We start from the raw sequence: 15,298 nt of genomic DNA, 5'->3' as shown, positions 1-15,298 counted from the left end.
GAAGAAGTTTGTTTAGTTAGACCAATCTGAGGCAACATTTAATGCTCTTAAGGAGTGTTTGACCAGTGCACTAGTCCTTGTAGTGCCTAATCCTGTAGGTGATTTCATGGTTTGCACAGATGCTTCATTGGAAGGTGTGGATGCAATGTTAATGCAAGATGGTCGAGTGATTGCTTTTGAGTCTAGAAAACTCAAGGACCATGAGCTTAACTACCCCACTCATGATTTAGAACTTGTGGTTGTAGTGTATACCGTTGTCCGTTGGAGGCATTTTCTTTTGGAACACAGGTTTGAGTTGCATAGCGATCATAGGAGCTTGTAGTATATCTTTACTCAATGCAACCTGAATGCATGAAAATGTTGTTGGATGGAGTTCTTGTGTGAATATGACTTTGATGTTCATTACATCAAAGGGAAGGAGAATGTCATCGCAGATGCTTTGAGAAGAAGGTAACATGAGGTGTTAGTGTTAGCATTGGGAGTGGATTTGTGAGGCCGAATTTTGGAGGCTTTGCCTAGTGACACTTGGTATCAGGAGGTGAGGGCAAAGATCGATTTTGGATGTACCCTTGAGGGGAGATTTTTAGGTTATATGCTTGAGTCCAATGGACTAGTGCATCACAGGGGGCGTATCTATGTACCCATGTCAGGTGATCTTTGTACCTTGGTTTTGTCAGAAGTGCATCGTGCACCATATTTTGCACATCCCAGAGTTAAGAAGATGCATGTTGATCTCAAACAACTATACTTTTGGGTAGGGATGAGGTGCAATGTTGCTGATTTTTTTGCTAGATGCCTTGAGTACCAAAGAGTGAAGGTAGAGCATCAGCATCTGGTGGGTCTTTTGCAGCCACATACCATTCTAGAGTGGAAGTGGGATACGATATCTATTGATTTTATCATAGGGTTGCCTATGTCATCATGAAGACATGATTGTATCATGTTGATAGTGGACAAGTTGTCCAAGGTAGCACATTTTTCACCCATGAGAGCATCCTACACAGCTTTGTTAGTAGCGCATGTTTTCTTGGCAAATATTGTTCGTTTGCATGGGATTCCTCATTAGATCATTTCATATAGAGATTCAATGTTTACTTTTGCACTATGGACATCTCTTCAGCATTCTTTGGGCGCACAGCTCAATTTTAGTTTAGCTTATCACCCAGAGATTGATGGTCAGACTAAGAGAGTAAATTAGGTTCTAGAGGATATGCTTCACATGTATGTTATGGATAGGCAGTTGAAGTGGGAGGACTATTTGTACCTTTTTGAATTTGCATACAACAACGGGTATCATGGTTCTCTTGGCATATCACCTTTTCAGGCCTTGTATGGTAGACCGTGTCGTACCCCTTTGAGTTGGGATCATTTAGAGGACCAAGTTCTTTTGGGTCCAGAGATGCTCTAGGATATGGAGCAATAGGTTGTTCGCATTAGAGAGCATTTGGTTACTGCTTAGGACAGGCAGAAGAAGTATGTAGATGCCCATAGGTTGGATTGTCACTTTTCTGTTGGTGACAGGGTGTTTTTGCGAGTGCGTCTAAGGAAGAGCCCCATCCATTATGGGAAAGGTTCTAAGTTGGTGCCACATTTTGTTAGACCTTTTGAGATCCTTGAGAGAATTGGTCCTGTTGCGTATTGACTAGCGTTGCCACCTAGCTTATTGTGCATCCATGATGTTTTTCATGTTTCTATTTTACGATAGTATATTCCAGATGTGACCCACGTTCTTGATTGGGATGCTTTGTAGGTAGCAGACGGGCAGCTTAATTTGGAGCCCATTCATATCCTACAGCAACAGAGGTTGACCTTATGAGGTTGAAACATCGAGCAGGTAAGGGTCCAATGGGACCCAAGCGATGAGACCTCTACAACTTGGGAGGATGCTTCACAACTGAGGGGATTGTATCCCTACCTTTTTTATGGCTTCCAGGAGTAAGCCTATGCTAGTGGGGGAGGATGTAGTGCCTCTTGTGTTTGTAGTTTGTACCTTATGCTATTCAATTTATCATATTTTCATGCTGATGCTATTTTGAGATGACAGTAGATCTATGATGATATCTAGTTATATGGTTTATTGGACATATTTGTTGGTCATGTTATGTGATGGATTTTTATGCTATGGTGATTTACTTCATTCTTGTATTTTTATGCTTTCTGTGAATGTGAGTGATGTAAATGGATTAAATAGATATTTTAATACACGTTGCTTCAGCTATGATATTATATACAATTGCACTTGATCATGTGTTTTAGTGTGCAAGAATTATATCCCTGGCAGTGGCACATCGAGATAGTGATTCAGCTATTTATATTTTACCAATGTCATCTCTATATGGTTGGCATACCCTTATTTAGTCATTTTTAATTAAAACCTTTTGGTGATTAGTAAATTTGAACTCATCTGCATTATGTGATTAGACCAGTGAGTGTATCTGTGCATTTAGAAGTTCGCATTTGTCATGAAAGTGTTAAGTGATTTTCTATGATTTTGGGTTTTCGAGTTTTAAATCTTTTCAAATTTAATTTCTAGCAGCTTTTCCTTAGGTGAATTTCTATTATGAATAATAACCTATTTTTGTTTGGATCAATTCAGAGTTTAGCTACTCTAGATGGCTGATTTCCAGAATCAACTATTCACTCAAAAAATGAATAAGTATTGGAAAAGTGAATTCGTTATTCACTTCTCACATTTTAGAAATAGAAATTGGAGAGCAAATCTAGAAATCCTCTTCTGAAGGATTCTTGTTTTGTTCGTTCTGGGAGCTGTGAGCATGGGATCTGCGTGAGGTTGGTCTCATTGGATTCGGCTCGGGGAGTGTATGCTTTGCTATCATTTTCAGCAGATTTGGTGGGTGATTTATTTTATTGTGCGAGTAACGGTTTTTGCCCCTTTTGCTGTCAGGTAGGGCTTTCTCATTTTATTGTTTTTTCTCCATTTCAGCTTTTGATTCTTGCAGCAATTTGTTAGGAGGCTGAGAACTAGTGTTTCCCTCCATTTCTATTTGCTAGTTCTACCCAATTGGTTAGTTATGAATGTTTTCCCTATTTTTGAAATGGAGGTTTCAATTTTTGAGTCATTATGCTAGCCGTTTTTGCATACGGTACCCGATTTCATTTATTTTTGGATTTTTTAGGGTTTTTGCACCTAAAGGCCAAATGGATTTTAATTTCAAAATTTGAGGTTTTTACCTCATTTTGTGTGCTGCCCTATTTTCTTGGGTTTTCCTGACACAATACGAGTCATGGACTTGAATGATCTGGCTAGATATTTGTCATACCACTTTTCCACCTTATGTTGCATTGGGATGCATATATCATATGTCATCCCAATTTTTGTTTTCGGTTGATTGACTTTTTGTTTGGGTTCTCATCCAGTCCTTTGTTATGATCTTTGTGATGGTGGTGCACCACACATGAGTACGTCCACATACATTGTCAGATGACTTGCAAGTCTCGATCTTCCATGGTATTTTTGGAATTGTGATCATTGGGGTTGGGTTGGGAATTTGCATGCCTTCAGGCACTCATCATTAGATGAGCATGGGTAGGGTAGGGTAGCATATGGAGGGGGCTTCTATCTTGCAACCCGACAATTATGACACCATGGGTTGGCAGAAGAAGTTTTATATAAGTTATAACTAAAGAAAATACTGGGTGGAAATAAAACTTAAGATAATAGAATGTGTGAACACTCGATTAAGTTTGAGGACACAATGTGTAAGCACTCATTTAAGTTTGAGGACACACGATATGAGCTTGGGCTTGTACATGCCAAGCAACTCTCCATGATGTCAGCCCCTACATAGTAGCCCATTTAGATTCAGTCATACTGCTTGGCATGTGTGTTAGCCATGGATGTTGTTTTGCATGTGTGTGTGTACTTCAATTCACAGAGTATGCTTCTTGTGATTCATGCTTTCATTGGATGTTGTTTATCATGTTTAGATGATCTTAGTTTTTGACGCATTCCTTATTATGATGATTAGCATGTGATAGGTGATGTTATCGACTTGTAGGTTTATCTTCTATTGTACTACTAGCATGTTAGATTTTCTTATGCTTTTGGTTATTAGCATGTTTAGTAGTGACGTCCCTTTGATGATAGTACTGATGATTTGATCGGTGGCTTGGGATGTTACGCACGGGGGATGGCTAAGGCCTATGATGGTCTTATGATGCCATTGATGGTTGGGAGGAACCGCATACTTACTTGGTTATTTTTTTCATTGAGATGTTATTTCAATTATTGCGATGCTACTTTAGTTCATTGTGATGTTCCTTCTACACTTTTACTCTTATCTATTAGATGGTTAGATGTTGTTCTTTCCATATTTCCTTATTCAATTTGAGGGTTTTTGCCTCGAGATGTGGATCCAGTACTCCCTGGTGTGGAGGTTCTGAACTCAAATTTAGTTTTTTGTTTGTCATTATGAGTTTTTCTTTAGTTCCCTAGGTGACCTTTTATCAGCATGGTGCGAAAGAAAAATGTATCACACACCCATTGTAATTGTATCATGCACCCCCTGATTCTATCACACGCCTCTTGGAGAAATATTGTGTGATACTAGAAAGTATTGCACCTCCTTGTAAGAAATGTCATATGACACTCTTAAAGTGTCACATGCCTTTGGAAGAAGTTTCACCTAGTCCTTGAAAGTGTCACCCTCCTTTAAAAATGTCACGCAATAAATTTATGTGATGTATTGAAGTATCACTTGGTTTTTGTAAAAACCTATGCGAGCAGGCAGTGGGCACTTTTCGGTCTAGTCCAAAATTTTTGAGAGTTGATTTGGATACCCTCTTCGATGTTCTTCAACCCTATAGTGTTGTATTTTGATTTCTGTTGAGTGTGTTTTAGTAGTCAGTCTCTTGGGGTTTAAAATATATTGTTTAAGTATAAGGAAATTCCTTATACTTAAGATATATTTTAATATATGCAAAAATTCATTTGAGATAGGTTTCAGACCTCTACGAGATAAGATAAAGATTCTATGAAATTTTAGGGCTTCATAAATCCAGACTTAACCAAATTTCAGGGCTTCACAATTTTAGAGTTAGCCAATTTTTAGGAGTCAGCTATTGTCTATCAGCTTGGTTGATCTCGTATGTTTTCTTTTTGATGTTTTGGTTAGTAGTGGCATTTAGAGATCGGTTGGTGATGGTTAGTTTGTCAGTCTTCCATTGTGATCTTTCTGATCTGTGTAGGTTGTTATCATGTGCACTTACACTTGGTTTTTTTTTTTTTTTTCTTTTAAAAAATTTGCTTGTTTTTCATCCTTGTTTCCAAGGATCTCCGGGCAGGGCATTACAGAAGTGAAGAGATTGGTTAAGTGTGATAGCTTGAAGGGTTGTCAAGCATATCAATGATGGAGATGATAATGAAGTCCAATCAATGAACCAACTAATGAGCTAAGCGGAGACCTAAACTTTCAAAATGAATTGTGTTTTACAAATCAAACCTATTATTACTTTATAACCATTGTTGCAGTGAAAATCCTTTAGTCGTGGTTGACCTAATAGTCATTTCGTAAATCCTTTCATTAAGGTGGCATTCTAATAGAGTGATCCAAAGTCTTCTAACTAGGATACTCCTAACAGGGCAATTAAATATTTCAACTGGATCACACCTAACAGTGTGTTTTGTAACCTTTAATAGGGTTGGCTCTTAATAGAGCTCACTTCATAAGAGTGAAAAGTGGTAGCATGTTACTTGGTGGTTTTTTCCAAATTGGGTTTCTAGGTTAAATCCTAGTGTCGTATATGTATGAATGTTATATGTGTGATGTATGCTATTTACTATTATTTATTTTATTGTTGGTCAACATATAATAAACAAAGAGTTAAGTAATGAACATAATGTTTTAAGGTATTGATGAGTTTCTATATGGACTAAGTTGTTTATGAGATTGTTTAAGTTATTTGCAGTTAGTGAAAGTTGAATTTGTACATCTAGATGAAAAAAAATTCAATCTCCTTTTTTAGATTGTCACTTGGATCTAGCTTTTAGAAGTTATCCTTTGCGGATTTGGTTTCAGCTCACTGCATAAACAGGAATCTCAAAATTAAAGAATAAAATCTCATCACCCACAATCAAAGATGGAAGGAGAATCTCAGTAAGGGCTCGGCAACATTTTCCAAAAATAAAATAGTTTTAGATCCTATGGTGAAGGAGATTGTAACTTCAAATAGTTTTGAAATTCTAGGAAACCCTTAAAAAGGCAAACAACCTTCAAGAGCTCATCTAGTCCCATCTCTAGGAACTTTAGAGAATCTGGTTATTTCACATTAACTAAGTATGGAAAAATGGAGATCCCATTCTTAGCCCTAGACAATAAGCAACATAAAATGGAATTCAAAACTATGTATCTTGATAAACGACAAAAGGCTATCAAGATAGCACCAAGAAATTTGGAGAACAATGAAAATTAGAAAAGTTTCGTAGCTCCCACCAAAGACTACAATCCTGTCCAAAATTGATATCAAGTTTTGGAATATTCTATATGCAATATTGTTCTAGAATTAGAGGTTACCTTTTACAACCCTAATAAGTAGTAGGAAGATCATGGTGCCAAGACTGGCCAAGGTAATTTGGATTTTTTTGTACCACGGTCAAAGGTAGATCTATTTTACCCTTTCCCTTTAAATTCCTAGTTTAAATCTGGAAACCCTTGTGGATTAAATTTAGATCTTAATATGTCAAATATTCCTTCTAAAATTCCAAACTACAAAAAACCTAGATCAATAATTTAGTCTTTTTAACTTAACTAAATATGCAAATCAAACCAACTCAGGCCTAGTTTATCATCAAAACTATAATTCAAGTGATTCGAAAATGGAGATTAATCATCTATTTACAAAACACCCTACCATCTTACCATCTTCAATTAATATCAATAATGAAATCCCTCTCTTACAAAAAAAACTATGAAATTTCATCAAATAATCCTCAACCCCTTAAGGAAGATTATAGGATCAACCACCCATCTTTAGCCTCCATGAAAAACTCTAGATTTAAGAACTATAGAAAACCTACATTGAAGAATACATTTACATGGTTAAGAAATTAGATGAACAAACTAATAATTTTAATTCAACTAAATATGTAAGCAACTTCAATCCATCTTTGAAAATAGAGAGTAAGGATGTTAAAATTCCTAATCAAATGAACATGCTAAGTGAAAAAGGTGAAAATAAAATACAAGATTCTATAGACCCAATAAATACTATCTAAAAACCTCTTAAATATATACCTTCATATCGCAGAGATAGGTTCTTGACAGGATCTCAGAAATTACATAAATCTTCATTATCCCACTTCCCCTTAACAATTTAGGTAAATTTCCCAAAGTATCCTATAAAATAGAAAAAACTAAGCCAAAGAATCATCTTGATCAACCTCAGTTTCAATTCGAAAACTTCAAAATTCTCTCACCAATAAATTACAAAAAAAATTGCATTATGGAAAAAGTAGATCCTCTTAACACAGTTATTATCAGTAATGATGCAAGTGAAGAATGTTGGAATAACTGTAGAAAGAGAGGTATTTATGCAATTTGAGATGGACCTGTGCATTATAAACTGGTAAATGAGTTTGAATCTTTTGACAGGGAGAAGGTGAGTATCATAACTATAACAAATTCCTTAGTTTATATTCAAGTAGAAAAAATAGAAAAGAAGCAATCAATGTTGGACAAAGAGCCTATTTTTTTCAAAGGGCACAAATTAACTTTGTTGAATAGATTCTAAACCTAGATAAGTCCACTATCAAATCTTTGGAATTGCTAGTATGGATATCCCTTCACTCACTTCTTGCAAAATTATGCGATAAGTATCTTGAATAAAATTGGAGAAGAATTAGGAGGGTTGTATGGATGGGAACCAAATTTTTCATAAACAAATTCTATCAAAATCTTAGTTAATTTTAAAAAATAATGTTATCAGTCAGATGTAATCAAGATCATAACTAATAGATCAATATATAAAATAAATTAAACTATACATAAAGGCAAGATTCAGAAAATAGTATACAAAGATAATAATAAAGATGATTATAAGTCAGTGTTTTCCTATTATTATACTCATAGGGACTCAAGAGGGAATAATATCTTTCCCAATTTGACCATGCATGCCTCTTATGTATATCATTATGATTATAAGGAGGAGTTAAATCTTAAAGGATATTTAGTTAAGGATCTAGACTTTGAAGAAGGAGAAATAAGGGAAGATACTTCCATCCAAAAAATAGATTTTTCAAGTCTAGAAATAAAAGAGTCAAATGCTCTTTTAAGTAATAGTAAGTAGAAAGCATACTTGTTTAAACCTCCAATTAGATCAAAAATTTGTTTAGTAATCTTAAAAAATCCTTACATTATGATTAAATCACCATTTCCTTCAAAGATGAAAAAATCTAATACAATTAGAAAATCCAATCTAAATTTGTCTGAACACTCAGTTCATTATCACTCAAAGAAAAAAGAATAACTATACAAGAATCTCAAGATAGAGACAAATAAAAAATTAATAAAAAAAAAATCACAACTCATTTAGAACAGGAATTAGTTTTGATACTCTTCCTTTGGTCTATACATAGGGAAACAAGACATAGGAAATATAAAGTTTTCACCCTTGGTGATTAAAGAAAATGGCTTACGTTCTTCATCAAATTTGAGAAATCCAGAAGCTCTTATGAAGGAAGACACAAATGTTGTTGAAAACAGTAAAATATGTCAGATCAAGAATTCATGAATAGGTCAAAGTTAAAAGAAATGGAGAATGATATTCTATTTTTGACTCCTCACAAAACTATTGCCTCATCATGTTGTTGTCTCAACAAAGATAAAGAAGATGAGTGTAATCAAGAGAATACTTCCAAGGATGAGGAAAACTCTAAGGTCCTATCAAAATTTTGGCAAACTCCAGTTTTGATGGACTCTTTAGACAAAAAAACTCAGTCCTCCATATCTAAAATAGAACTAAATTTGGGTGAAGAATTAGCTGACTCACAAATCCTTTTTGACTTTCTTAACTATACTCAAAATTTAATGAAATAGATCTAAACTTAGAAAAATTAGATGATCAAGGACTAAAATATTTGGAAGCAACTACTAAAGAATTGATTGAAGTATTCAATGAGAAAACTATTCATGAAATCCTAATAGAGAGGATCAATATGCTAACAGAAAAAGTGAGAAGGTTGAGGAGAAACAATTATACTTTTAATGATATGAGAAGAGATCTAATTATAATTGAGAATGAATATGCAATTAGTTCATCACTTGATTTGGAAAAAATTGACATAATAGAGCATTCAAAGAGTAACCATGTTGATCATCAACAAACAACTAGTATTAAGAGGTGTGAGTCAACCATCATTAGTTCAAACACTGGAATTAGTCAGATAAAGATGGATGAATATGAACTTGGAAAAACTTACCAAATTAGAGTGCAAAGTTCACATTCTAACAATAGGATAAAAATAAAATAACAAAAAGAAAAAAGTTCAGGTAAAATGGAAAAGGAGAGCAATTCCAATAAAATCATCAAGGAAAAAGAAAGAAAAACTGAACTCAATAAAGAATTTAAATAAGAAATTATAGAGGAACTAGAATACTTGGATGGTTCAACTATAGAGATTATCTTAAGCAATGTAAAACAAAACATTAACTCCCTAGGGATAGCACATAATTTGATGGGGATTCCCTACCCTAGAACTAGGAAAAAACCTAAAAAGAGGGGTATAAAATCTTCGAAAGAATTAAGAAATTTTTTTAGGTCTTGCAATTAATGAAGTTAAAATCAATGATATCTTTAAAGCTGGGAAGGAAAAGATCCTTCCCAATTCCTAATGAAGCTTGCATCATGGAACGCTAGGGACTTAAATGCCCCTAGCAAGAAGCACTTATTAAAGCACAATTTGAGTCTATTCGAATAAAAAATTGTGTTAATACAAGAAACCAAATTAATTAAAAAAGAAAGGGAAAATTTAAGTAACAAAGTATGGGTTTGGAAGTCAGAATATGTAGACATCAAGGGGGCCTCAGGAGGACTAGGGATTATCTGGGACCCAAGAAAAATAGATTATAATAATATCAATAAAAATAGAAATTGGATGAGTGGAAAAGTTAAGAGTTTGAAAACTAATCTGAGTTTCATTATTATAAACATTTATGGTCTAACCCCAACTGGAAATAAAAAAGAGTTATGGCAAGAATTAAGCTATTTTATGTCAAGACATAATTTGACCAATATTGGGCTATGGAGAGATTTTAATACAATTTTAGAACTCTTTGAGAAATTTGGAGGAAGTCAAATCATTAGTCAACCTAAGAGGGACTTTAGGGACTATTTTAATAGTGAAAACCTTCAAGATTTTCCTCCGACCAATGGAATTTATGCTTAAAATAATAGAAGAGTCAACTTCACCTACATAACTAAAAGATTAGATAGATTCATGCTAAAGGGTGATATTATAAATATAGATTATGAAATAAACTCAATCATCTTACCCAATGCAAGTTCAGATCACTTCCCAATAAGATTGGAATTTAAAACTCAAAAGAGACCGATTAGACATTCCTTCAAATGTGAAAAGATGTAGTTTTAGGATATTACTTTTATTAAAATTATTCAACTATGGTGGGAAGAGAAATAATTTGAAGGACTAAAAGAAAAAAAAATAAAATGGAATAAAACTCATTTCAAAAACATATTTGATGAAAAGGTTGAAATATAAGACGATCTAAAAAATTTAAACGAAAAAGTTATAAAAGAAGGAATGGATAGTGAGAATTATAACACTAAAAAAAAATTATTAGCTAAACAAGAAGACATTCTCTTAAAAGAAGAAATCTTTTGGAAGCAAAAGTCTACAGAGCTATGGCTAGAGGAAGGAGATAGGAATACAAAATTCTTTCACAACCATACTATGAATAGAAGAAATATGAACAAAATTAGTAGAATAAAGAATGAAATAGGATTGTAAATTGATGAACCCTCAAAGATTCCTAAAACATTTATTATCTTTTACTCAAGTATTTTCAACAATTTTCAAACATCAAATCTTGTAGCCCAAAAGAAAATGTTAGAATCGATCCTCAAAGTATTAACAGTAGAGGATAACAAACATCTTAACAAAGCCTTTACCAAGGAAGAAATCAAAACCACATTATTTGAGCTTAACCCTAACAAATCCCCAAGTTCAAACGGGTTCCAAGCCTTTTTTAGCAAAAGTGTTGGGACATCATTGGAGAGGATCTTTGGAAAGCCATCGAAGCATCCATGAATTCCAATTCTATTCTTTTGGAAAACAATAACACATTCCTTACTCTTATCCCCAAAAAAGCCAATTATGAAGGCCCAGGAGATTTTTGTCCTATAGCCTTATGTAATACTATCTACAAGATCTTAACAAATGCTTTAGCTAATAGATTAAAACCTCTTTTAGCCAAAATCATTTCAGAAGAACAAACAAGATTTGTACCTAAGAGATCAATCCTGGATGGAATAATTATTATCCAAGAAACCATCCACTCAGCACAATCTAACAAAGAAGAATGTATGTTCATGAAATTAGACATCCATAAAGCATATGATAAGGTTGATTGGAGATTTCTATGTAAAATGATGGAAGCCTTTGGATTTTCTAAACAATGGATTAATTTGATCTTTAGCTGTATATCCACTTCAAAAAATTTGATTCTAGTAAATGGGTCATCGGAAGGATATTTTGGTATATCTAGAGGAATTAGACAAGGGGACCCAATCTCTCCTTTTCTCTTTATTATCATGGTTGAAGCCCTAGGAAGATCTATTTGTAAAGAAAAGGAGGACTCTTGTATCAATAGAGTTGAGGTCATGAATGATATTCCAAACATAACTTACCAAAAATTCACAGATGATAACATTCTCCCTGGGTAAAGTTCCCTTGAAGAAGGTAGGAACTTTAAGATAAAATTTTGATACCTACTCAAGATCATCTAGACAAGTTGTTAATGCACATAAATAAAAAATCTATTTCTTAAACACTTTCAAAAAAATGGAAACTAAAATCTACAAACTTATGGGATATAGGCTAGGTACCTTTTCCTATAAATATTTGGGAATACATATAGATAAAGGATCTAAAGGGAAAAAAAACTAGCAATCAATAGAAAAAAAGATGAAGGAAAAGATGAGAAATTGGAGAGGGAAATGGCTCACAAAAGCTAGAAGAACAACTAAGATTAAATTGGTCCTGTAAGTAGTACCAACTTATCAATTGTCTTGTCTTCCCCTTCCTAAAAGTATCAAAAATTCCCTAGGTAAAATAATGAGATATTTTTTTTGGAATAGTTTAGAAGAAAAGAAGAAACTTGCCTTAATTAAATGGGACTCAATTTGTAGGCCTAAGAAGTTTGGGGGTTTAGGTATCAAAAACTTGAGTTGGAAAAATTAGGCTTTAGGAGCCAAATTAGTCTGGAGGATTTTTAAGGAAAGAGATAGAAAGTGCGAAAATATTTTATATAAAAAATGCCTCACCCCGTTGGATCATCTATCTCTATTTCATAATTTAGATCCCACAAAAGGATTCAATGTTTGGAACTTTATGATGGACCATAAACCATTAATTTCTTAGAATCTTACCTGGTACGTAGGAAATGGAAGGAACACTCTATTTTGGGAAGACTCTTGGGATGGACTTCTAGCCCCAAACTCTCTCTCCCTACCAGAAAAGATTAAATCTACTTTGATTGACACATGGGGCACCAAGGTGATAGAATATCTAGTTGTTAACCCCAACAACAACTTGAATAAAGTCAAATGGAAATCTATTTCTGAAATAGATCTATCTTCAGAAGAGAAGGCTTATAATCATTTCATCAATTCTAGAAAGTGTATAAGGGAAATGAGGATAAACTAATTTGGGGAGCATCAAAGGATGGATCATATAGCATCAAGAAAGGATATTAAGTCTTAATAAATTCTCAGAGGTGGGAAGAAATTAATTTTCCACTCAATCTCTACTTTGATCTAGTATGTCTTCCAAAAGCTAGGCATTTCCTATGGTCAGTTTTGAAAAAAAAGGATTCTGACAACTAATATGTTTACAAAAATGGGATTTGAAGGATCGAGTAAATTTTTTTTTATATGTAAATATAGAATTGAAAACTTTGATTATTTGTTGTTTGAATGTGATTATGCTAGTACATGTTGGAACTAGCTCATGGAGAAACTTAATTGGAAAATAGAAAGTAATCTCAATATTGAAGACCATTTCAATAGCTGGCCATGTGAAAACCATAAGGATGTCTATGAAATCTTATGGAAAATCAGCCCCTTCATTCTAATTTGGTAAATTTGGAAAGAAACGAACAAATGTATTTTTCAAGATTCAGAAATAGACACTAAAACCCTACTAAATAAAGTTGAAGCCAATATTACCGAAAATGTTAATCAAGTTTTTTATAGAAGTCCTAAAGAAGAAGGATCCTATTCCTCTTGGGATACTAAAATGAAAGAGAATTGGTGTAATCTCATCAACCCCCCTCTAATTTACCTTGCCGCTAACAAAGCTACTAGAGCTAGTGTAAGTGGCAACCCCCCCCTGGATAATTGGTGGAAGATGAATTTTGATGGAGCAAAAAAGGAAATCCAGGAGCAACAGATATAGGATGTATTATACATGTAGCTAATGGGGAATGTATAGGAAAAGTTTCCAAATTCATAGGAATAGAATCTAATAATATGGCAAAACTGGAAGCATTAAAAGAACGATTAATTTTATGCAAAGAATTAGGAGGGGAAAACATCATAATAGAAGGAGACTCTCAAATCATATTAAATGTGGCTAGGAAAAGGTCCACACCCAATTGGAAGCTTAATTCAACACTAGAAGAAGTTATTCCTCTTTTAGATAGCTTTAAAGAGATACAACTTTAACACATATATAGGGAAGGAAATGCTTTAGCAGATGAATTATCTAAACAAGGTTCAAATGAGAATAATCTTGCTTATGCAAAATCATGAAAAAGAACAACAATCTAAGCAAACCTATTTAGAAAAAAAAATAATCAATCAATTAAGGAAATTTAAGAACCAACATAACAAAGTAACCATAAAGCAAAATATAAATTTTAAGAAAATAACCCAAAATAGAAACATTAAGAAAGATAAATAAATAGTTAAGAAATTTTATTTTTTTTTAATCACACTCAGATTAGAATTTTGAATTCAACTAAATAATAGAAAATAGTGGATCTAGGTAAGGTAAACCCCTCAGCCCAATCCTACAATTAGTAAGAACAACAAACCCCACTTTTTTAATTACTAAAATTAATTTTATCATTCCAAATTTATAAACTTAAACATAAATCTCATAAAATTACACAAATTTACCCACATCTCCCCAGTAGTATGCAAAATAGAAACCACCTCCTAGCGCCTTACTTCTCTTGGTTTAATCCAATCCTAGAAACTAAATCCAAATTGAGATCAGCCCCAACGTAAAAACCTAAAATATAAAATCAACTTCATCATAGCTTCTAACACCATAATTCCTTTTAGCACCTACTCAAAGACTCATAATATCTACACTGACACCTCTCCTCTTTTCAACATTTTGTTGAGCTACCCATAATCCCTCTTTCTCTTTCACTAATAGTTTTCCCTATTGGACATTCTTTTTAAACCTATTCATCAACTATTTTAATCATCCCTAGAAAGTCCTAATAAACTCATCTTTCTCTTAATTTCTAAAATTAGAGTCTCATTTAGTGAGTTTAAGTGCCTTGTATGCTCTCTAACAGGTAAACCCTCGAATTTAGAGTCCCTTTTGCACCCCCCCATGTGTCATCTCCAGACAAATTGAGCAAAATTTTGTCATCCTTAAGATATCCTCTTATTAAGGCTCATACTTAGCTTCATTGTCTCTTGGTTTATGTCTTCCTCCTCAGACCTTTCACTTTCTCTCTTCCTCTTTCAAAACGTTTGGCCTTCTATTTCCTCTCTTCTCCCCTAGCTTTGTAACCTGTAAATCACCCCTCTTCTCCAAATCATTCATCTTGTCACCTCCCTAGAAAAATGGACATGATAATCAAGTTGAGAAGCACAGTAACTCAAATTGGTTTCAATAGTCCAATAACTAGATAGATGATCAGGAAGATGTTACTCTCCTCACACTTCCTTGTAGTGAGGGTAGTATACCATATTTTGGGCAAAGAATTCATTCACAATTCTGGTAGATACAGAATGCTATCTGATGTTTCCTCTATATGATTGTAGACCTTATCCATTCAGTGCAGTGTGATAAACACATTAT

Source organism: Cupressus sempervirens, chromosome 2 (assembly GCF_028749045.1).
Source record: "Cupressus sempervirens isolate cs-2001-9-10 chromosome 2, ASM2874904v1, whole genome shotgun sequence".
Taxonomy (NCBI): domain Eukaryota; kingdom Viridiplantae; phylum Streptophyta; class Pinopsida; order Cupressales; family Cupressaceae; genus Cupressus; species Cupressus sempervirens.
The sequence above is the reverse complement of the archived record's forward strand: the minus strand, read 5'-3'. Positions refer to the sequence as shown.